At 45.0% G+C, this 22,697-nt stretch overlaps 1 long non-coding RNA gene and 1 pseudogene across 1 annotated transcript; both read right to left on the reverse strand.

Moving 5' to 3' along the window:
• Positions 1 to 563: 563 nt before the first annotated feature.
• LOC101414169 (forkhead box protein K2 pseudogene) lies at positions 564 to 15,891 on the reverse strand (annotated as a pseudogene).
• A 2,774-nt stretch (positions 15,892 to 18,665) lies between these two features.
• LOC139436368 (uncharacterized) lies at positions 18,666 to 21,013 on the reverse strand. Its single transcript, XR_011645581.1, has 3 exons — positions 20,931 to 21,013; positions 20,471 to 20,615; positions 18,666 to 18,853 (listed from the first exon to the last, which is right to left on the reverse strand). It is a non-coding gene; the product is annotated as an uncharacterized lncRNA (long non-coding RNA).
• Positions 21,014 to 22,697: the final 1,684 nt, after the last annotated feature.

A 22,697-nucleotide genomic window follows, 5' to 3' on the forward strand; every position in this document is an offset into this window, starting at 1 on the left:
GGGAACGAGGTTTGTTGTATATTTTTCAAGGGTGATTTCTACTTTTAATTTAAGAAGTTTTAAGACCATCTGTGTTTTGTGTGTTCAGAGTTGAGAGGTGAAATCCAATCACAGGTCCACCCTCCAGGTGAGAACTTGCTCTGTGCATCAAGTGAGAGCAAATGCCTCCCTTTGGCACCACAATGTTATTTCTTAAAGCAGGTGTCTCCCAAGGTCTAGTTTTGGGTGCCCTTTCCCCTAGCTGCTGCAGGTGACATATCCACCTTCACAGCAATGATGATGCTCTCACTGTCATCTCTTTAGACCCACTTCAGTTCTGGCTGCCCTGAATGGCTTGGGTTCTGATGCTTTGGGGTCAAGGATGCCCAAGGCATGGTCACCAGATGCAAGGGGCTTGCAGCTGCCATTGTTCCCCTGACCCTGACCCTGGCCCATGGAGATGACAGGCAAAATGTGAGCCCCATTCTGAGTTGCAGTTATCTTGGAGATCTGGTGCTGGCCATGATCACCTGGTATACTGTGGTGACCATCTGGAGAGGGATGTCCTGTGATCTCTGAATCACCTAGTCAGTGGGTCCCAGGTAGGCCTGGACAATCACAGGGATAGGCTCTACTTTCTCTTTGACTTCCCTGTGTTCTCCATTCCCTTGCATCTCTGCCTCCAGAGCGGGGACCACAGCTGTGTGGTTGACCACAGCCTACCCAGCCACAGCATACATGTTTGTCAGGCCAGCTCAGCCATGCTGGGAACCAGCACCACTGACACCTGGTGGACCATGTGGACTATCTGCACCTGGGCTGCTAGGAGGCACAGCCACCACCAAGCAGGTGAAAAGCTTTAGGGCTGGTGGCAGCTGCCACTGTTCTGTTATCAAAACTGGCTGACCACAGAGCAAGAACCTGGGACCTGTGGGAGAACTGTGCCCCTTGGATGACAGTAAGTTTGGGCTGTGGGGCACCAGGCTTGGGCTACAGGGTGGCTGGTGAGCCTGCCCATGAGAGAATATCAGGGATCTGCATGCTACTTGAGAGGGTAGGCAGTGTTCCAGTGTGATTGGGAGAGGCTGGGGCACTTCTAGAAGACAGTAGTCCCAGAGGGGTCCAAAAGCAAAGCCACCTCTAGGCTATCTCTTCCCGTAAGTCTGCTCTATTAGTTTGCTCTCAGAGACAGGGTCTATCCACCAGAACAAGGCTTTGCCTGGTTCTTTCTGGGAGCTTGGTGCTTTGATGAAATAAAAATTAGAGATTGTGGCGAATTGAAATATGCCAGCCTCTGCCCAAAGTCCTGTAGTAGGGTAATTTGTAGTGATGGTTTTATAAATTCCATGTAGAGTGAGCTGTTTATGTGGAGCCATCATAATTGCTTATACTATTAATTGTTGCATAGGAATAAGGTGGTATTGAATCATCCTTTGGACTGTCTCTTCTGAATCTACCTTTTCATTTTCTGGCTGCAAGTTGTCAGCCATTAAATTGAGGTCAGATGGTATAATATGGTCCATTTTGTACCCAGAAGACCCCACTCAATGGGGGGCTGGGTGACTGGGTGACTGGGTGAGCAGGAGTTTTCAACACTGTTCCTGTGGGGGAGGCACGGGGCTTCTCAGGTGGGCCATGGTGTCTGAAATATGAATGGTCAGGGGGTGAAATCTGGGTCTGCATGGCTGCACCAAGGCCTTGGGTGGCTCTAACCCTTCCCTCCGCTCCTGGATAGTGCAGGTGAACATGATCTTGAAGTTTGTGTTGGGAAACCTGAACATGCACATGCATGGCAGCTGCAGCAGTGGTGCCTGGCACTATGGAACACACCATCCATGAATACACCTTTCTTGTGAGGCAGCACAGGTAGAAGTCACCACTGATTACCCTAGGGTATGAAGATATCAAGTTAGTGCCTGGATTTGAACCTCCCGTGGCCCATGCTCACATTCAACAAGCCTTGCAAGGAGTTGCACTTGATGGTCACTGAGTGATTCTTCTCCAGGTACATGAACTCCTGGCCCTCAAGCTGCACTATGACCCAGCTGTCCAGCTGGGATCCACCACTGCTGCAGCCTAGGGGCTGGGTCCCAAGCCCAAAAGCACCACTGTGCACCAAGGAGAGGGCACCTCAATATACTTTTCCTATTGCATATTTTTATATACTTTATTTTCTTTAAAGATACTAAGATTAAATAATATTACATAAAAATATAGGGGACTTCCATATGCCCTGCTCCCTACCCCTCCCACATTTTCCCACATTAACAGCCTTAAAGATTTATTTATTTTTTATTATGTCCCCCCAGTTGTCTGCTCTCTGTATCCATTCACTGTGTGTTCTGTGTTCGTTTGTATTCTTGTCAGTGGCACCCGGAATCTGTCTCATTTTTGTTGCATGATCTTGCTGAGTCAGCTCTCCATGTGTGCAGTGCCATTCCTGGCTGCACTTTATTCATGCTGGGCAGCTCTCCTTACGGGGTGCACTCCTTGAGTGTGGGGCTCCCCTATGTGGGGGACACCCCTATGTGGCACGGCACTCCTTGCATGCATCAGCACTGCACATGGGCCAGCTCATCACACGGGTCAGGAGGCCCTGGGTTTAAACCTTGGACCTCCCATGTGGTAGGCAGATGCCCTATCTATTGGGCCAAATCCACTTCCCCATTTTTTACAATTGATGAACAACACATTTTGGAGCATTGCAACTAAGCATGGATTATAGATTATATTGTAGACTACACTCTCTCCCACACAATTTTGTAAGTTATAGCAAGATATACAATGGCCTGTACCTGTTAATGCAATGTCATTCAGGACAGATTCCAAGTCCCCAAAATGCCCCCATATTATAATTCTTTTTCCCACTCCCTCCTCTCAGAACTTCCAGTGGCCACTGTCTCCACATCAATTATATAAGTTCCTCCATTGCTAGAATCACAATAATTCTATACTATTCCTTTCTTCATTCCCAAATCCTGAGGATTGTGAGTTGGTGATGCCCACTCCACATCTAATTGAGAGGGGGTTTAGATGTCATGGGGCAGATGAATAGGACTATCCTTGCAGTTGCAGACTTTGTCCCTTGGGATGGACATTTTCCATCATCATCTCCTTGTTAGTTGTCCTGGGTGAGTTGAATGAATTGGAGAGTAGGTGTTAGAACTCTGTTGAGGTTCAGAGCCCAGCTGGCACATGAACACCCCAAATATTAAAGTCTCTTGGACATACACCTATAAACTCTAGTATTAAGTAAGGGTTCAGATAGAAGAGATAGAAGAGCCATATGTAGGGAAACTGTAACAGATTCCAGTTCTGTCACACTGGGAAATATAATTTTCAAAGTAGGATGCACTGGCAGGGCACCAAACTCCTGAGCTGTCTGCTCTACCTGTAATATCTAGATGTCCTTAGAGCCCTCAGGAGCCCTATTATGTGAGCCAATATTTGCTTTGGCAGTCAATGAAGTCCCTTTGAGACATGCATAAGCATAACCTATGGAATGACCTTCTGATTCACTTTGAAGTCTCTTAGCCATATAAATTCATTTGTCTTTACTTTTCCCCCTTTTGGCTAACATCCTTTTCCTGTTTCATTGCTAGTTGGTGCTTGGTAGTAATTCTTCAGCCAGGGAGGCTCATCCCTGGGAGTCATAGCCCACAATGGGGGGAAGGAAATTTCTATGCTGTGTTTGGGCTTAGAGAGAAGTCACATTTGAGCAAAAAGGATACCCTCAGGAGGTAATGCTTAGGCACACTATAATACTAGGCTAAGTTTCAATTTCAAAAGTAAAGATTCATAAGTACAGTCATCAATAGCAAGGGCCCATCAATGAACCATGCTCCTTCACTAGTCAGTGCCCCTGTTCTTGGGAAATTCTTGCTGTAACATTAGAGAATGTGGCAGAATCCTGAGGATGGGAATTTGATGTTCTTTTGGTTATTGTGTGAATCTTCACCCACTATGAAAATACCCATGAACATTTGAACACATTTATATGCCCTACAGGTATGCCCCAGGTGAACCTCCTCAGATGCATCACCCATAATGGACACCCTGACCACAATGATCCTACCCTCTCACATTTGTAAGTCTTCTGTGATCCAAAACTTCTTAAAAAATGAAGCCAACAAAATAACCAAATGTAATTAATAAGAAAATGAAATTATAGTTTTAAAAAATAAGAAATAACACATAAAAATTAAATCTTGGAATAATAAAGGATGAGAAAACTATGTATTTTTAAAATTTTGGCATTATGTCTTTCATCACTGTAAGATCTGTTGTAAGTACAATGACATTTGCTTCCATTTATTCCCCAATATCTTTTTTTTTTTTTTTCATTTTCTCTTCAAAGAAGCTTTAGAATACAGAAAAGTGACATAAAGAACACAGGGGCCTCCCATAAACTAGACGTCCTTCCCATTTTCCCCTTTCCCCTATTAATAACATTCTACATGTGGATGGTACATTAGTTACAATTGATATACAAATATTGAAACATTTCTACTAACTATGGTCAATGATTTACATTATGGATTAAATTTTGGGCCATATAATTTTATCAATTTTGATTAAATTTAACTTGGCCTATATCCATCATTACAAGATCATGTAATACTATTCCATTGCCCCCAAAATGGTCCATGTTCCATTTATTCAGCAACTCCCTCGCCTTCCCTCAGGACCCATGGCAAACACCAAACTTAACTCCTTGAAGAACAAGATTCATAGTTACTTACAACAACATTGAGAACTTGGGATACTGGCCTATATTCCCCTATTAGGCACTGCCTATGCTCTGGAGAGTCTCCCACCCCTCTATTTGAGAACATAACAGGACTCCCCAGGGTGGGATTCCAACACCTTCCCACTCATTATTTGGGTCTCCACCCACTGATACAACACACTGTGAAAAGATGAACACTCATACACTCTCTGGAGGCCTGCTCCAGGTATGCCTTCTCCTGCGTGCCCCCCACATTGATCCCTAAACCAGTAACCCTCCCCTACCATATTTGCCAAAAGGACATTCCCAGTGTTGTAGCTTCATCCACAAACCCACAAAACCCCAGAGTTTGCCTACCCTCTCCCCAAACCCTCCCTCCAGTTCCATGAACAGCCCAACCAACCTGCCCTACCTTACCGCCTTACAACCAGCACTGCCCAGCCCAATAGCATCATTGCACCACCGCTGTCATGCCTATCCACTGCACAACCACACCCTGACACCTTATCATAGATTTTGCCCAAATGGGCATTGGCTCACAAACTTCTTTTCTGTTTCTGTCTCCTGTAAACCTGTCTTCCATCTCTAGCTCTGTGAGCCTGCTCAGGTAATAATTGTCCTTCAGTGCCTAGCTTGCTTCACTCAACATAAGGTCTTCAAGATTCATCCATGTTACCCTGTGTGTTAATACTGCATTCCTTCTTGTACCTGAGTAATTGTCTACTGTATGTATATACCACACTTTGTTTATCCGTTCATCTGTTGATGGTCATTTGGGTTGTTTCCAACTTTCGGCAATCGTGAATAATGCCACTGTGAACATTGGTATGCATATATCTGTTCATGTTCATGCTTTCATCTCTTCTGGGTATATACCCAGTACTGGGATTGCTGGATCATATAACAGTTCTATAGTTAGCTACCTGAAGAACTGCCAAACTGTCCTCCACAATGGCTTTCTACTCTAAAGTTTTATTTTTTTATTTGTGTATGATAAGGTTAATTTTGATACTTGGTTCCTCTTATTCAACACCTTTGCAGTTGTCTGTGTTCCCCACCCAACATTTTCAGCTACAGTTGCAAGCAACTCAGAGATTTCCCTTGGGCTCTTAATCTCTTTGTCCAGCTCCCTGCAGATCAATGCCCTGAAGCCTCCTACATTGCAGATTCCCAAAATAGCTCAGATAGGATTTTGACCTTTCTCTGTCATTTTTTTTGCAAAAGAGCTGGGAAGTGCCTACCTACATCAATGCCATTTCCAAGAACTCCCTCAATGTAGTTTTGATTTACATAAACCTAATGAATAAAGATATTCAGTAGCTTTACATTGGGCTGTTGGTCAACTGCATGTATTCCCTGAAGGAAAGTCTATTCAAATACTTAACACTTAGTAATTAGATTGGTTTTTTTCATTAAGGGGTAAGGAGTATGTATATAATATATATCAACTTTATGATGCAACAAAAAGAGACACAGATTCCCAGTGCCACTGACAAGAATGCAAGCAGACACAGAACAGTGAATGGACACCGAGAGCAGACAACAGGGGAGGGGGGAAGGGGAGAGAAATAAATAAAAAATAAATCTTTAAATAAACTTATTAAGGCTTACAAAGCGTATGCTTCTACATTTGCAAAACTTAAAAAAATATATCTAAAAATCCTCCATACCTCCTTTGGGAAAAAAAAATACTTTCAAAAAACATATATTTTATATTTTTAAAAGATACTTAGATTATACAAAATGTTACACAAAATAACAGAAAGTGTTTCCATATGCCCCACTCCCCACAGCTCCCACACTTCCCCACATTAACAACTTCTTTCATTAGTGTGGTACTTTCGTTGCAATTGATGAACACATTTGGAGCATTGCCACTAAGCATGGATTATAGTTTACATTTTAGTTTACATTCTCCCACACTCAATTCTGTGGGCTATGACAGGATATATAATGGCTTGTATCTGTCATTGCAATGTCAATCAGGACAACTGCAAGTCCCAAAAATGTCCATGTATTACACATCTTTTTCCATCTTCCTGCCTTCAGTACCTGTAGTGGCCGCTGTCTCCACATCAATGATATAATTTCTTTCATTGCTAGAGTCTTAAGTCTATACTAGAATACCAGTAAGTCTACTCTAGCCCATATTTTATTCCCATCATGGGATGGTGATTCCCCCTCCACCTCTAATTTAAATGGGGCCTCAGTCTCATATGGCTGATGGATGGGACTCTCTTGCTTACAGTTGTAGACTCTCTTTGTTCCTTGGTATGTTGATTGTCCATCCTCACCCTTTTAGTTGTCTTGGGTGAGTCCAAAGAACTGGACAGTAGGTGTTGCAGCTCCACTGAGGCTCAGATCCCAGCTGGCACATGAACAGCTCAAAGATTTGAGTCTCTTGGATGTACACCTATCAACTCCAGCACCAACTATAGGTTCAAATAGAAGGCACAGAAGAGGCATGCATAGAGAAGTCATAACTGAGTCCAACTCTGTCACACTTGGGAGCACAAACCCCAAAGAAGGGCCCTCTGGCAAGGCACCAAACTCTGAAGCAATCTGCCATGACCATAGGATGCGGGTGTCTCCAGAGCCCTCAGGAGCCCCACTATTTGGGGTAGTATCTACTTTGGCAGTCTATGAGATTCTGCTGAGATGTGCATGAGCATTACCACTGGGATGAAATTCTGACTCACTTTGAATTCTCCTAGCCATATAAACTCATTTGTCTTTACCTTTTCTTGCTTTTACTCAAGATATTTTTCCAGTTGCATTGCTAATTGGTGTTTGCTGGTAATCCCTTTGTGCGAGAGAGGCAAATCCTGGTAGTCATGTCATATCACATGCTGAGGGGAAAGTAATGCATTTATGTGCTGAGTTTGGCTTTGAGAGAGGCCACATTTGAGCAGCAGGGAGGCTCTCAGAAGGTAACTCTTAGGCACCCCACAGGCCTAGGCTGAGTTGCAATTTCAAGAGCAAAGGCTCATAAGCATAGTTAATATCAAGGGCCCGTCAATGGACCAGCCTTCTTCAGTACTCCTTGCCTCTGCACTTGGGGAATTGTTGCTGTTCCACTAGAGAATGTGGCAGAGCTCCCCTGGATGGAAATTCAATATTCTTTGTTATTTTGTGAATCTCCACCCACTGTGACAATGCCCCATGAATCTTTGAATACCTTTTTTACTTTATATTTATGCCCAGGTGAACGTCCTCCCATGTATTCCCCAACACTGACACCCCACACCAATGGTCCTCCCCTGCCACAGTTGTAAACCTTCTGTGATCCAAAACTTCTTAAAAAATGAAGCCAAGAATATTGCCAAATACAATTAAGAGGAAAAGTCCAACTGCTGTCACCACATCTGATGACCTGGGCCTACTGCCCCACACTGCTCCCCAGCTGCACATGGCCAAGCAAATCAATCTTCCTCTTTGCCCAGACACAATCAGACTGGAATTTTTCAAAGAAACTTTCATTGTGAAACCAGGCTCCAGTCTTCCCTGGCCACAACCCTTGCCCCCACTTTACCTGGATCAGCAGGCCCCTGTTCAGTAAGGTGTTCTTCATAGTTTGGAATTCACAAGTGTCCTTGGGAAGAAGGATGGGAAAGTTGGAGAATGGTCTTGAGGGGTGAGAGAATAAATCTGTGTGATTTGGGACCCAAAGGATTCTAAGTGACTGGATGAATTGATAAGAATCTAGGCAACTGACCACACCAGGGTGACAGGGTACTGAAGGGTGAGCTCTCAGGTGACAAACCTGACATTTCCCTGCCATGGTACTTGAACAGATGGTTTTGCCAATTTTGATTTCAATTGGACAAAGTAGTGTGGGACCTTTTAGCAAACACTTGAAAAGCTCCATTTGGGTCAGCTCTGTACCTGACCTGTAAGGCAACCAACTTGTCCTGAGGAAGAACTGCTGCTGTAAAGTCATATGGAAAGTGAAAATCCCATCCCAGAGTAAGTCCTGGCCACAGAACATGCTGCCTCCCAGCAGAGCCCAGGCCACTTTGGCATAACGGGTAGATATCTTGTCCCCCTGGGCCTACTGTGGATAGAGGCCAGCCTACCTGGAAACTTCTTTCCAGGTCTCCTTCAGGTAGTGACTTAAGTTGCTCTGAAGAACAGAGATGATGGCATGGAGGGAAGAGTAGTTCCTGAGTATTTGGCACTCTTGGGGAAGAACAAGGTAACAAACAGTAAGAGGAAGCAGCGCTCCCTCCTGTTTCAGCATCATTTCCAATCAAATGGCCTCTCACAGGCTGGAAGATGCCAATGCCAAGGGAACACTGAAGGGCATACCTTGGAACTAGCAGGTGACACTCACAGAGAGGAGGATTTGATCTCAACCTAAGGATGGAACATAGGTAGGAAGTTAGTACAGTGTTCTGGTATATAACAGGAAAGGACAGTGCCACTAGACAGGGAGAGCCTGGGAACAGTGAACGTGTGGCAGTTTGATATGGCTAAGAATTCCAAAAATAGATAATTGGATTATGTTTGTAATCTGGTCTGTACCTGGGCATGATTAAGTTATGATTAGGGCTTTGATTGGGCCATGTCATTAGGGTCTTAAGTCCCCACCCAGCAAGGGGTCTCATGGCTTGGACCCCTGCTTCCTGCATGGTAAACCAACAAAATTTTTGAGAAAGCTGTATGAACGAAACCACTGTCAGCCTGGGAAAGGTATGGCAAAGGACAGAGTTGGAGGGTTTCTGATGTTGGAGTTTTGATGTTGGAGTTTGATGCTGAGGTCTTAAGCTGGAGCCCCAGGAAGTAAGCACACAGAAGAAAGAGAAGCAAGTCCTTGGAAGAGAGGACCTGAGCCAGGAGAAGAACACAGAAGAATAGAGATGGCTCCTTAGACACAGCAGAAACTCCAGGGAGAGAGACAGAGCCATTCACCTGATAGTCTACAGCTGACTTTGTGGAGAAAACAGAGGAGCTGAATCCATAGGAACCCAGGAAGCCTGAACTCTCACAGACTTCAGCAGCCATCTTGCTCCAACACAGGGAAATAGACTTAGGTGAGGGAAGTAACTTATGCTTTATAGTCTGGTAACTGTAAGCTCCTACCCCAAATAAATGCCCTTTATAAAAGCAGCAGTGTCCCAAAATGTGTTCACTGAGTGCGAATAATGTGCCACAATGATGAGGGAGGTTGTTGTTGTGGGAGGAGTGAGGTGTGGGTGTGGGGGTATATGGGAACCTCTTATATTTTTTAATGATACATGGATCACAAAAGCTGTTACATTAACAAACATGAGGTTCTTATATATCCCACCCCCAGCTCCCACACCTTTCACATCAACAAACTCTTTCATCATTGTGGCACATACATTTCATTTGGTGAGTACATTTTGGAGCACTGCTGCACTGCATGGATTATAGTTTACATTGTAGTTTACACTTTCCTCCAGTACATTCAGGGGGTTATGGCAGGATATATAATGTCCAGCATCTGACTCTGCAATATTGAAGCAGGCTAGTAAGATAGGGAATTAATAGATGGATCTGGAACCTGGCAGAGAGTCCACATGGACGTCAGCAACCCCAAGATGGCTGCTGGAAGACCCTCCCCCAAGATTCTGCCATTCAGAAGAAGACTTCCTCCAGAACTAGGAGTAGCTCTGGATAATTTCCCAAGGATTTTATCATTGGACTCTCCTGGGAGATTGGTGGGGGAGATAAGCAATCAAACTGGTGAATATCAGGAACTCCTCCCATGCCATTAGCAAAGGGGTGGAATAATTAGCAGTTTAAAAAGTGGCACGGGGCCTGGGCTCTCTCTCTCTCTTGCTCTCTTGCGTCTGGACCTGGGCTCCTGTTCCTTATCCCCCACTTGAATCACCATGCAAGCAAAAACTGGGTATTTATATCCTATAATGGGGAATTATAGCCTGTAAATCAGTCCTCTTTATCACTATTCATCCCCTTCTTCTCTACCTGGGACCCCTGCTCTGTTATTTTCTCCCATTCACAAAGTTGTTACTAATAAGATTCTGTGACTTAGTTAATAAAGGTACCCAACTCACTGTAAGGTAAAACTTTACTAGAAAGTGTAACTCAGAGTTAAGGCTATTTATAAATGTCTTTATATCATAAAACAGCAAAAAGATAATAACTAAAATTATATTTGGGTGGATTTAGCCTAAACATACTATTGTAAGTGTAAATTCTAAACTGACCTTACCTTCCTTTATGGTCCCTTCAAAATTAGCCTCACCCCTTGCCTTTGCTTATGGTTACTTCATAACAGTTTCTACCCCTATGGCCAAGGGGAAAGCAAAGTTGAGACATCCCTGACTCCTATCCTACTGGTATTAGTGACCCTGCTTTCTCTCATGGTTCCAAATGTGGACTAAATTGCTGCCTGGTGGAATTATTGACCCTCAGGGTTATAAGTCCCCTCTTCCAGTCTAGTGGCTGCTGGAGTCCTGTTATCTCTGAGGACTGGGAAATGAAGGAGGCCTCCTGCCTTGGCTATTAAGCACAAGCAAGAAATCCTAGAATTAACTGTTACCTCAGGAAATAGCAGTTATGCATTGTCCAGGGCATCAGAAAACAGGCACTGCTATAGCAAAGGAAAATGCTCAAGCTGATGCAGCTGCTAAAGCAGCAGCACAAACCCAGGTTTCCCTCCTACCCCTTATTCCAGCATCTGTACCAGTACTTAAAGTTCACTGATAGTTCCACAGTATACCCAGGATGAACCAACCAGGGCAGTTAGCCTGAGGTTCACCCTGGAGGCTGATGGGTGGCTTGTTAAGGATACTCAAGTGTACCTGCTAGGAGCAGCACAGTGGAAAGCACTTCATGGACTTCACCAAGTGACTCATCTGGGGAAGAATACCCTATCCAGCTCAGCCAAATGGGTTTTCTGAAAGGCAAAGCCTGGTGAAGAGAGTCAAAGAAATTACCAGGAGTTGCCCCTGTGCACAGTTAATAACTCAGAAAATGGGAGGTTTACTATCCTCCTCCCTTTAACCCCCTCTATCCAGAGGTGGGGATCACACCCTGGAGAGGACTGGCAAATCCACATGCCATCCTACCAGGGTTAGGTGTTTTTCCACCAGAAGGGAAACAGCAAATGATGTAGCTAAGACCCACTTCGGCTGAGCCCCTTTGAAACAGTCCATGAGCAATCTTTCCTCACCCAGGACCTGCAAACCAGGTTCTGATCAAAACTTAGCAAGAAAATGAGCCTCATTTTCAATTAGAGCCAAAATGTAAAGAACTTTACTCTGTAGTTCTGATCATTCCCACAGCTATTAAGGTTAAAGGAATTTCCAGCTTGGTGCACTAGTCCTGAGTTAAGCCAGCTGCCCAAGAAAGTGTCAGTTCACCAAAAGCACCTGGTGGGACACATAAGTGCCAGTCATTGGACGGCCTGAAATAACTCTTCAAGAAAAAACTAAGTAGTATCAAAGTCAGCTATTCCCTCTAACTCTAGCCCAAATGCCTATTGCTAGGGAGAAAACAAACCAGACTTTCCTTTAAAAAACCTTGTCTGTTTTCATCTCCTTTAACTTAACTAAAAGGGCAATGCCTCTCTCCTACCATGGGAACTAAAATTAACAATTATACCTGACCCCATTGTCTTTTGTAATTTCTCTTTAGAATTAACCAACAGTATAAAATAACTGAAGAAAAATCCTGTTTACCACCAACTTTGGAGAAATGCAGCCTTTGCATGCACCTGGACTTTTCTACTTCTGTGGTCCTGTGGGAGCATATATTCTCAAAATTCTAATTAAGTTTATTTCTTCCAGCATCAACATCTTGTTAGCCATATAGGAACTTCATCCAACTTGGCCCAGGATGCCAGATCCATCATTCTCTGAGATAGAATAGCAAGAGAATTCTACACCTCATCAGGTAGAGCCTACAGCCCCTAACCAGCAGGAAGTAGCTACAGAAAAAAGATAACCTCCCTTCAGCACCCCTTTAAGATTAAAGGTGTAAAACTCTCTGAGGGGGGAATGAAGCAGGCTAGTAAGATAGGGAATTAATAGATGGATCTGGAACCTGGCAGGGAGTCCATCAGCAACCCCAAGATGGCTGCTGGAAGACCCCCCCCCTAAGATTCTTCCACTCAGAGACTTCCTTCAGAATCAGGAGTGGCCCTGGATATTCCCGCAAGGACTTTATCATTGGGCCCTCCTGGAAGATTGATGGGGGAAGTAAGCAATCAAAGTGGTGAAAATCTGGAACTCCTCCCCTGCCATTAGCAAAGGGGTGGAAAAATTAATTTAAAAAATGGCGCTGGGCCTGAGTTCTCTCTCTCTTGCTCTCTTGCCTCTAGACCTGGGCTCCCACTGCTTCGCCCCCACTTGGATCACTATGCAAGTAAAACCTGGGCATTTATATCCTATAATGGTGCAATTGTAGCCTGTAAATCAATCCTCTTTATCACTTTTCATCCTCTTCCTCTCTACGTGGGACACCTGTTTTGTTATTTTCTTCCATTTCTCTTCCCTCCCTACCTGAATAAATTACTGGCCTAACACACCTGATTTGCTCTTGAAATTCATTTCTCCAGCATAGTCAAAGAATCTAAATGAAACCCAGTAACATTATCATTTAGGACAACTCCAAGTCCTGAAAATTCCCCCACATCTCATCTCTTCTTCCCTCTCCCTGCCTTCAGCAACTATCATGGCCACTTTCTCCAGATCAAATCTACAGCTTCTTCCATTACTAGTCACAGTAATTCTATAGTAGAATACCAGTAAATTCACTCTAATCCATATTTTCTCTGTTCTGTGGACCCTGGGTTTGTGATGTCCACTTCACCTCTATATCAATTGTGATATGATTTTGTACTTGCATTGTCACTGATTTAAGGTTTTGGTTTTTTTTTTATTTGATTTTGTAAAAATATTACATTAAAAAAATATGAGGTCCCATTCAACCCTACCACCCCCACCCCACCACTCCCCCCCCAGCAACCCTCACTCCCATCATCATGACACATCCATTGCATCTGGTAAGTACATCTCTGGGCATCTCTGCACCCCATGGTCAATGGTCCACATCATGGCCCATACTCTCCCACATTCCATCCAGTGGGCCCTGGGAGGATTTACAATGTCCGGTGATTGCCCCTGAAGCACCATCCAGGGCAACTCTAAGTCCCAAAGGCACCTCCACCTCTCATCTCTTCCTGCCATTCCCCATACCCATCAGCCATAAGGTTTTTTTTGAATACTGTAATATCTTTTTGGAATTCAAAGGGTGGAGTGTAGCATTTTGATATGATTATGAATTCCAAAAATAGATAATTGGATTATGTTTGTAATCTGGTCTGTAATCTGGATTAAGTTATGATTATGGCTTTGATTGGGCCACATCACAGATAAAAGGCATGGCAAAGGACAGAGTTGGAGGGTTTCTGATGTTGGAGTTTTATTGTTGGAGTTTGATGCTGAGGTCTTAAGCTGGAGCCCCAGGAAGTAAGCACACAGAGGAAAGAGAAGCAAGTCCTTGGAAGAGAGGACCTAAGCCAGGAGAAGAACACAGAGGAATAGAGATGGCTCCTTAGACATGGCAGAAACCCCAGGGAGAGAGACAAAGTCATTCACCTGATAGTCTACAGCTGACCTTGTGGAGAAAACAGAGGAGCTGAATTCATAGGAACCCAGGAAGCCTGAACCCTCACAGACTTCAGAGACATTTCCTCCAACATATGGAAATAGACTTTGGTGAGGGAAGTATCTTATGCATTATGGCCTGGTACTGTAAGCTCCTACCCCAAATAAATATCTTTATAAAAGCCAACAGGCTTCTGGTATTTTGTATCAGCACCCCCTTGACTGACTAATACAAGAGGGCACATGGGCACAGATTCCAATCCTAAAGACTGATTAAAAAAGAAGATTGAGATTCAGAACCCAGGATGGGGATTGCCCTTGGGTGGCATTCTATAGTCACCTCAATCCAATGCTCCACAACCTTGGCCCTATCTTTGAACTTCAGGCTCTGGTCCTCAAGGTAGGTAGTGATAATGCAGTTGACCACATGATTGAACTGAGTGACAGTAGCGTGGGTGGGGGGGGTCCTGGTGCTCCTTGCCCTCTTTGTAGGGGTGGAACTGGATGGGGCCCAGACAAAGACACCACATTCTTGAACAGTTCCTTGGGAGGATGGGAATGTTACCCAGTCATGTACCATCCAGATGCAGATTGCAACCCCCAAGCCATGGAACAGTGTTCTCATTGGCAGCTCTGCAGAATGAGGGTGTGGCTTTAGCTGGGTGGGGTTTCCTAAGTTTGGTTCTATACCCCTCAAGTTGACCATTACATGTAAGAACCAGGATACTTTGTTGGCAGTCTTCCTCAAGTTCATTGTCATTCCTTCCATGCACCAGAGAGGGTCCATATCCCACATGAGGAGGCAGTAGCTTCTGCCCCTCCTGATATTTCCTCTTGTGCCACACTATTGATCAGCTATCCAAGGGCTGATCTTGGGGCTATAACCAAGGGCTTCATTTGTATGCCTGCCCTCATTTCCAGTATCCATCAGTGTCTAATACATTTTGAGGCTCTGGAGGTCTCCTGAATGGATGCATGGGTGAGTCATGGACCAGGCTGTAGCTCTGAAAGCTCCCCTCTTGTGAGGGGCTAGGCCCCTCACAAGCCTTCATTTGTTCTATCTTTTATTAGTTTCCTATGATCTACTCCAAAAAAATAGGGAACATGAAGACTTCAGAATTAGAAACTTGCCACTTTCATCAGGATGGAGAATGGTGGATCTGTGATTTAGACTCAGGTCACTGGACACCCTTCAGGGAATGGCAAGTCTGGGAGAGTAGATTCCAGAGAAGATCCCCTCACCTCCACCCTGCTGAGCCCAGTTGTTCACCACATCCATCAGTGTCATCTGTTCTTCACCAGCTCCACCAGCTTGGGAGGGAATGTCAGGAAGCAACACTCACCTAGCTCAATCCAATCTCCAGAGTCTCAGTTGAGGAGCAGGAAGGCTCTTGAAGTGAATGCAGATCTGGCATAGATTTCAGATCAACAGATGACAGTGGAGGTGGCATCATATTTACCAACATCTCTGGCACTGGTACTACTGCTAGTGATTTCACTGACTCCAACAAAGTAGTTGCCAATGACACAACTTCTGGAGTAGACAATGAAGGTGACAATGGAGCTGTCTCTATCCCTGGACATAGTGCATCTGCTGGTGAAGTGGATGGCTCCAAATTAGAAGCCATCAATAACTGTACCTCTAGAGGTGGTAGTAGAGCATCTGAGCATCTGCCTGTTTTGTAAATGACATTATAGCTGGTGATGTCACAGGCTCCAAGTGGGGAGCCAGCAATGGTGCAATCTCTGGAGGTAGCACTTCAGTCAGTGCCAGAGGTGCCTGCAGCCCTAGAGTAGGCATGATGTCTGGTTTCCCTGATGGAAATAGCTCTGGAGGTGGCATTGAAGTGGTTGTAAACCTGGGTCTGACATGAAGCAGGAAAAGGAAGAAGATGCAACAACAGGACTGGCTTTCAATGGGCCTTCCCAAATATAGGAATGATTGCACTCTCACTACACTGGGTGACGCATACCTCCCCCAGGAAGTCTTCCCAGATTTCAGGCCCCTGTTTAGTAATCTGAGTTACTCTTTATTGTGGGCACAAAGACAACTTCTGGAGGTTTCTTCTTTTGTGACCCAGACTCATCCTTTCCCAACACGTTCATGTGATAGCCTCAGGGATCCTCACCCTCTGTCTCTATCTCATTGAGCTTCATGGGTTCCAGCTGAGAAAGGAAAACTTGAGCATGACTCCCCAGGGCAGACACAGGCAGGCTGTCCTGCACAAAGGCCACCAGCTGCTTGAGGCAGGAAACGTCTAGGGGCTGGAAGAAATCCTCTGGGTACTCATCCAGCAAGGTGCGTAGGATTCAGGATATGGTGCCACATGTGGGCAAGCAGCAGAATGAAAGTAATGGCCATTTGTGCATAGTACCCTCTGATAACCACCCTCCCATGGCAGGGCCCTATATCAGAAAAGACAGACATACTTCTCTGTCTCCCTTGAGCCTTCTCCAACTGAAACATAACCTCCATGAGGTCATGGAAATAATATGTTTGCTATAATTGCACAGCACTTGTACACAGTTTGAGGTTCACAAAAATCTGACCCATGAGGGAAAATAGCCTGTCCTGCCACAGCCTGTTCTGGTCTTTTGCGGCCCTTCAATCTGTTGTTTGTGCACTGAGGTCATGCCTCTTCCATTGCAATCCATGTTTTGGGCTCTTCTTGCCCCTGACAAGAATAAGGGTGCAGCCCACCCTAGGCCCCCAGTGTCTAGGTTCACAGAATTGAGTATTGAGTACTGCTATCTCACCACACCTCCAGAACTGGGATCCTACTGTGTGGTGGGGTGGAGAGGCAAGCAGTTCTGAGTTGGGACAGGGGTGGGCTTGGAACCTCCAAGACAAACCCTGGAAGGCTGACCTGTACAAAGGCCACCAGGTGCTTGTAGCAGAGAAAGTCTGGGAGCTTTAAGAAATCCTCTGGTTATCTATCCAACCAGGTGCACAGGGTGTAGGAGATAGTGCTGGCAGTGGGTGAAAAGCAGAGTGAAAGAAATGGCCATTGTTGCCACATGGATCTCTGATGACCACCTTCCTGTGGCAGGGTCCTATGTCAGAGACATCAGACATAATTCTGTCCCTCCTAAGCCCCCACCGACTGGAACTTAACCTCCATGAAGATAGGGCAGCATTCTCTCTGCTCTGCTAATTACACCAGCTTCATAAAAATGTGACCCATGAGGGACAAGAGCCTGTCCTGCCATAGCCTGCCCTGGTCCCTCACTGCCCTTCAAACCATTGTTTGTACAATGAGATCATGCTTCTTCCTCTTCAGTCAATGTTTGGAACTCTTCTTGCCCCTGACACTGGTCTCCCACAGGGCATGGGCACGGCCCACACCAGACTCCAGCAGCGAGGTTCCCAGAACTGAGTACCGAGAAAGATTTGTGAACTGCTATCTCAGCACAGCTCCAGAACTGTGTCGCTGGTATGTGGTGGGGTGGAGAGACAAGCAGATCTGAGTTGGGCCTGGAGCCTCCAGGGTGCCCTCTGCAACCTGTGCACTAGAATCCTTCCACAATTATCCTTCTATCTTATCCTACTGCAGGGAATTGTCCCCGGGGCTTTGTTCTCCAGGGGGAATCACGGGAGTCAGGGTTCAACTCAGTGCCTCCTGCCACCAGACCCAAACTATGCATTCTCCCTGGGAAGAAGGAGGCCCTCACTCCTCAACAAGCTCACAGACTTTTACAGATATTACTGGCATTCTCCAACCCCATCACAAAAAGGGTGGTCGTCTCTGTATTTGGAGGAGACATGAGGGTGCCACCTATAAATACCAGGTGCATCTCCTCATGCTATTGTCTAGTATTGCTGCCGGACTCCCTGACCAGAAGGGAATCCCAAATGTGCAGGACTATTCCAGCTTTGTTTGGTGATGTTAGCTAAGGGCCTTAGAAACTGTCTTCTTACAGGGATACATCCTAGGTATTTCCTGAATGAAGGAGACCTGGACTGCACTATTCATGACAAGTAATGGTGCAGCCAGCTCCTCTACCACTCGTCAGTGATCCTGGCTCAGGCTACATCAAGTAGTTAACTGACATATATGGACTCTCAAACTTATATTCAATGGTAATTCAGGATCCCAAAGGGCACTTTAAGGCAGAAATTCTTCAAGTGGAGAAGAAATTATTACTCACAGACAAGGCCTTCCTGTGAACCAGCCTCTCTTCAAAGGAAGCACCTTCAATGGCTCAATCCACTTAGTTTTGATGAGGACCCCAGGAGGTTGTTTTTGCTACCAGCCCATTTTTCAGAGAAGCAAACTGAGGCTAGAGGCTTCAGTGCACCCACAGCTAGTGGGTGGAAGAACCATCACTATGGAGGAAAGACAGGTGCTCACCTTATAATCAGCTGGCCTATCACACAATTGATAGAGTTGAAGTCCTGGTAATTTGCCAGGAAGGTGTTTAGGTAGACTAGGTCATCCTCCAGGTTGGCAGGTACCAGGGGCTACATGAGCATCTTCCAATTGCCCATCTTGTCTGTGTGCATATTGCTGTTCTGGGCCCTCTTCAGTGCTAACTTGTTTCCACACTGGGAAAGGGAAGAGCAGGAGCACATGGTCAGCATTTGCCCCATGTATCCTAGGAGCATGGAGCAGTGCAGACCTGTGTTGCCCAGGCCCTCTGTACCTTGAGGCAAGAAGTGGGGCAGGAGTCCCTCAAGCAAAACAAGTTCCTGGCTTCAAAAATGCATTGACATGATGGAATAATTAAATTATTGGACATTCCCATCATTCTGGTAGCTGATAAGCAGCAGGATCTCCCTGTTTCATTGCCTGGAAAGACCACTGATCTCCAGAGACCTCATAAATCATCCCCTTCCTGAGAAAAGGAATGCTCAAGTGGCTGCTCAGGGTCATGAAAATCAGAACTCAGAGCCATTCATGTTGGGGCCACATGATATTCCCTCAGTCCTATGGGAAGCATGGTCTGCTCCAGATGTGGATGGAAAGGGTCTGCTCACATTTCATCCTTCCCACTTTGGAAGCAGTGCATGGAGAAGTCAGGATTATGAGAAAACCTTGGATTTCCAAACAACCCAGTGATTTTTGTCTTTTGAATTAAAGGGACTTCTGAGAATTTGTAGCCATGGTGAACCCTGCACCAACAAATTGGCAAATGCCAGGGATTTACAGGTGGGAGAAAGACCTCCACAGGGCAGAGGATCTGAACAGAAGCGTCAGAAAAGAGCAAAGTCAAATGGCTGTTTGGTGAGCTCTACCTCTAAATGGACAATTGCAATGCAAAGCAGTCAAGTGGTGCCATTTCTTCCCAGACACCAGATTGGCCAGAATGAAAGAGAATGTTAACAGTCACTTTGGGTTTGCTGGGAATAGAACCTCTGAACTTTTTTTCAAGCTTGTTTGGCTCAAGCTGTTATATGTTCCTATGCAGGTGTGTGGCTCAGCCATCACATTCCTGACATTCTATCCTGGCAAGCAGGGAGGGGAAAATGTTCATTAAGACACATGAAGATGATCCCTGCATCACTGAGGAAATGATCCGAGAAAAGAATGCCTTCAAGATCTGAGAGCAGGGAGAGGGCTGAACTGTTGCTATATGCAGCATCCCTTATGGAATATTATTCAGCAGAACGAGATTCCTGGACTGAAAAGCTCAAGGAGATGTGTTATGTGAGAGTGCATTTTACACAGGCACATACCATAAAGTGAGTTTCTTTATTATCATAAAAAGCTCCCTTTTCCTTAAGAGTCAAGATCACCCTTGAGACATGAAGATCTTTGTGGCTTAGAAAAGGTGTGAAGTATAGTCCAGTCAACTCCTCCAGGTGATACCTGGGTTCAAGGTATGATCTATGTGTCTTCAAAAAAAAATACAATTTTTTTTTTAAAGCACAGGTAACCTTGACTTCAGTGACAGTTAAAACAATATTGGCATCTCTTTTCAGATATTCCTACAAATGTGTGTTAAGTGACTTTCCTACCTGACTAAGAACAGAAGCTTCCCAGAGTGGTTGGGTAGGTGAGGTCGAAGGCTCTGAAGTCTTTGGTAGTGGGATCGTGGGCCACACAGATGGCAAATCCATTGGAGGGTTTCAGAGGAAGGCATTAGGTATCATACAGGTCCTCCAACCACCCCCAGGTGTTTTAGGACCTTGGTGTGGAGATGACACCCCATGTGCTCTCACCTGAATGCAGTGCTGGCAGGGACCCTTGAGCTTCTCCTTGTTGACCTTCTGTGTGGAGCCCTGTAAACACAGTGTCCAGTAGCCAGGAAAGAGTCGTCAGGAGGCTGCCTGGTGATTGCTGCAGGGTATGCACACAATACTACATCTGCAAACCAGATCAGACAGAGAAGGGTGTCTGAATTCACTACTAGCCCACTTGGATTGGGCACCAGTCCAACATTAATATTGACCATTGCCTCCTCAAACACCACTTGCTTTCCCATCAGTCATCCATGACCTGAGTTATGAACCTGAAAGGTCCACCATGTTTCCAAACCCTGAAGACCCTGGCTCCTGATCAAGATGGACCTGTTCCTCATGCTTCCCACATACTGAAAGAAGGGGGGATTTGGAACTGCCCAGGTAGAGTGAAAGTGGTGGCATAACTAGAGTTGGATGATGCTAGGCCATGTTATGTTACCTTTGTGAACATCCTGGCTAATGACCAGTGTCTTCACGGTTAGGAACTGAGCCAATGTGTATATCAATGAGAAAAGTCATATTCCCAGTATTCCTGAGGCTAGTACTTCTGGACCTAGGAATGCAGAATGAGTATATCTTGCTCTCTTGAGTTTCTCTAAGTGATCTGGGTAGGGGGCTGTCTGTGGAATCTCAGTGCCTGCTTACCAGGGTTCCAAGTTCTGTTGTGCTGTATCTCCAAGGGAGTGATGTCACCCCCAAAGAAGTGAGGTCATCACCCTTACCTGACAGCCCTCATTGGATAAAACGTCTATAAATTTCCCTCAGGACTGCTGGCTCCTCATTCTCCTCAACCATGCCATCCTGTATACGGGGCAGAACTTCATCTGCATATCCCTCCCCACAGTAAGAAGTGCTGGATGCAGATAGGATTCCTTTTATGAATAGATAACAGGTGGATTCAAATCTGGCTAGTACTTCTTATCAATTTTGTGGTCCTGTTCTTGTCATTTTACCTCTCAGTGCCTACCCAGTCTCCCCACCTACACAATGGGGAACATTCTAGGTTTTAATTCCTTGACCATCAGTGTATGTGAGATACTTACTGTAAAAGTCATGGACTGATGGCTCAATAAGTAAAAGAAATTCATAGGTGTAAGAATTTTAAGAAGGGGTGCTTAATAATGTGGAATACCACACACAACATGGCTGGGTGCTGGCTATATGATCCATTCATGCCTATGTCTTTCATTCCCATGAGCACTGTTATTTTTCTATTCAGATTTCCAAATTCTTTATGCTCATTCAGTGTCTTCTAAATGTCCTTTATCTCTTTATTCATACTGATTTTCAACTCATTTGATTTTGGGAATTTGTATGCATCTCTGATTATTTGTTTCAAATCCTGTGTCTCATTTGGTTTTTATTATATTCCTTTGTTTGGGCCATTCTTCCATTTATTTGGTATGGCTTGTAATTTTTGGCTGCTATCTAGACATCTGGTTATAACATTGAGTTTGCTTTGATGTCAATTTCCCTCTGTTTCATAGAGTCTTAATGGCAGGAGGCTCTGTGTTACTGCTGTTTTTTGATTCTTGGTTCAATATGTTCTGGGTCTTTAGGATTGTTCCTGTTTTTTCATCAAATCTAGACCCTGAAACCAGTAATGGCTTGCAGACTCTCTTTCAAGTGCCTTGGAAAGGGAGACTGTAAAGGCCAGAAAAAGACTCTCATTTACTTTTTTTTTTTAAGATTTTATTTATCTATTTCTCTCCCCTGTCCTCCTCCCCCCACCCTGGTTGTCTGTTCTCTGTGTCTATTTGCTGTGTCTTCTTCTTTGTCCGTTTCTGTTGTTGTCAGTGGCACAGGAATCTGTGTTTCTTTTTGTTGCATCATCTTGTTGTATCAGCTCTCTGTGTGTGCAGCACCATTCTTGGGCAGGCTGCACTTTCTTTCGTGCTGGGTGGCTCTCCTTACAGGGCGCACTCCTTGTGCATGGGGCTCCCCTACGCAGGGGTGTGTGGCACTGCACTCCTTGTGTTCATCAGCACTGCATGTGGGCCAGTGCCACATGGGTAAAGGAGGCCCGGGGTTTGAACCGCGGACCTCCCATGTGGTAGACAGATGCCCTAACCACTGGCCAAGTCTGCTTTTTTCATTTACTTTTATTTAATCTCATACACTTCCTTGGTGGGCAAGCAAAAGATGCTCCTCAGCAGCCCTCTCATTTTAAAGAGTGGTTGGAGTGTGTTCTCTGCAACACAGGCTG

This window comes from Dasypus novemcinctus, chromosome 14 (genome assembly GCF_030445035.2).
Source record: "Dasypus novemcinctus isolate mDasNov1 chromosome 14, mDasNov1.1.hap2, whole genome shotgun sequence".
Lineage (NCBI taxonomy): Eukaryota > Metazoa > Chordata > Mammalia > Cingulata > Dasypodidae > Dasypus > Dasypus novemcinctus.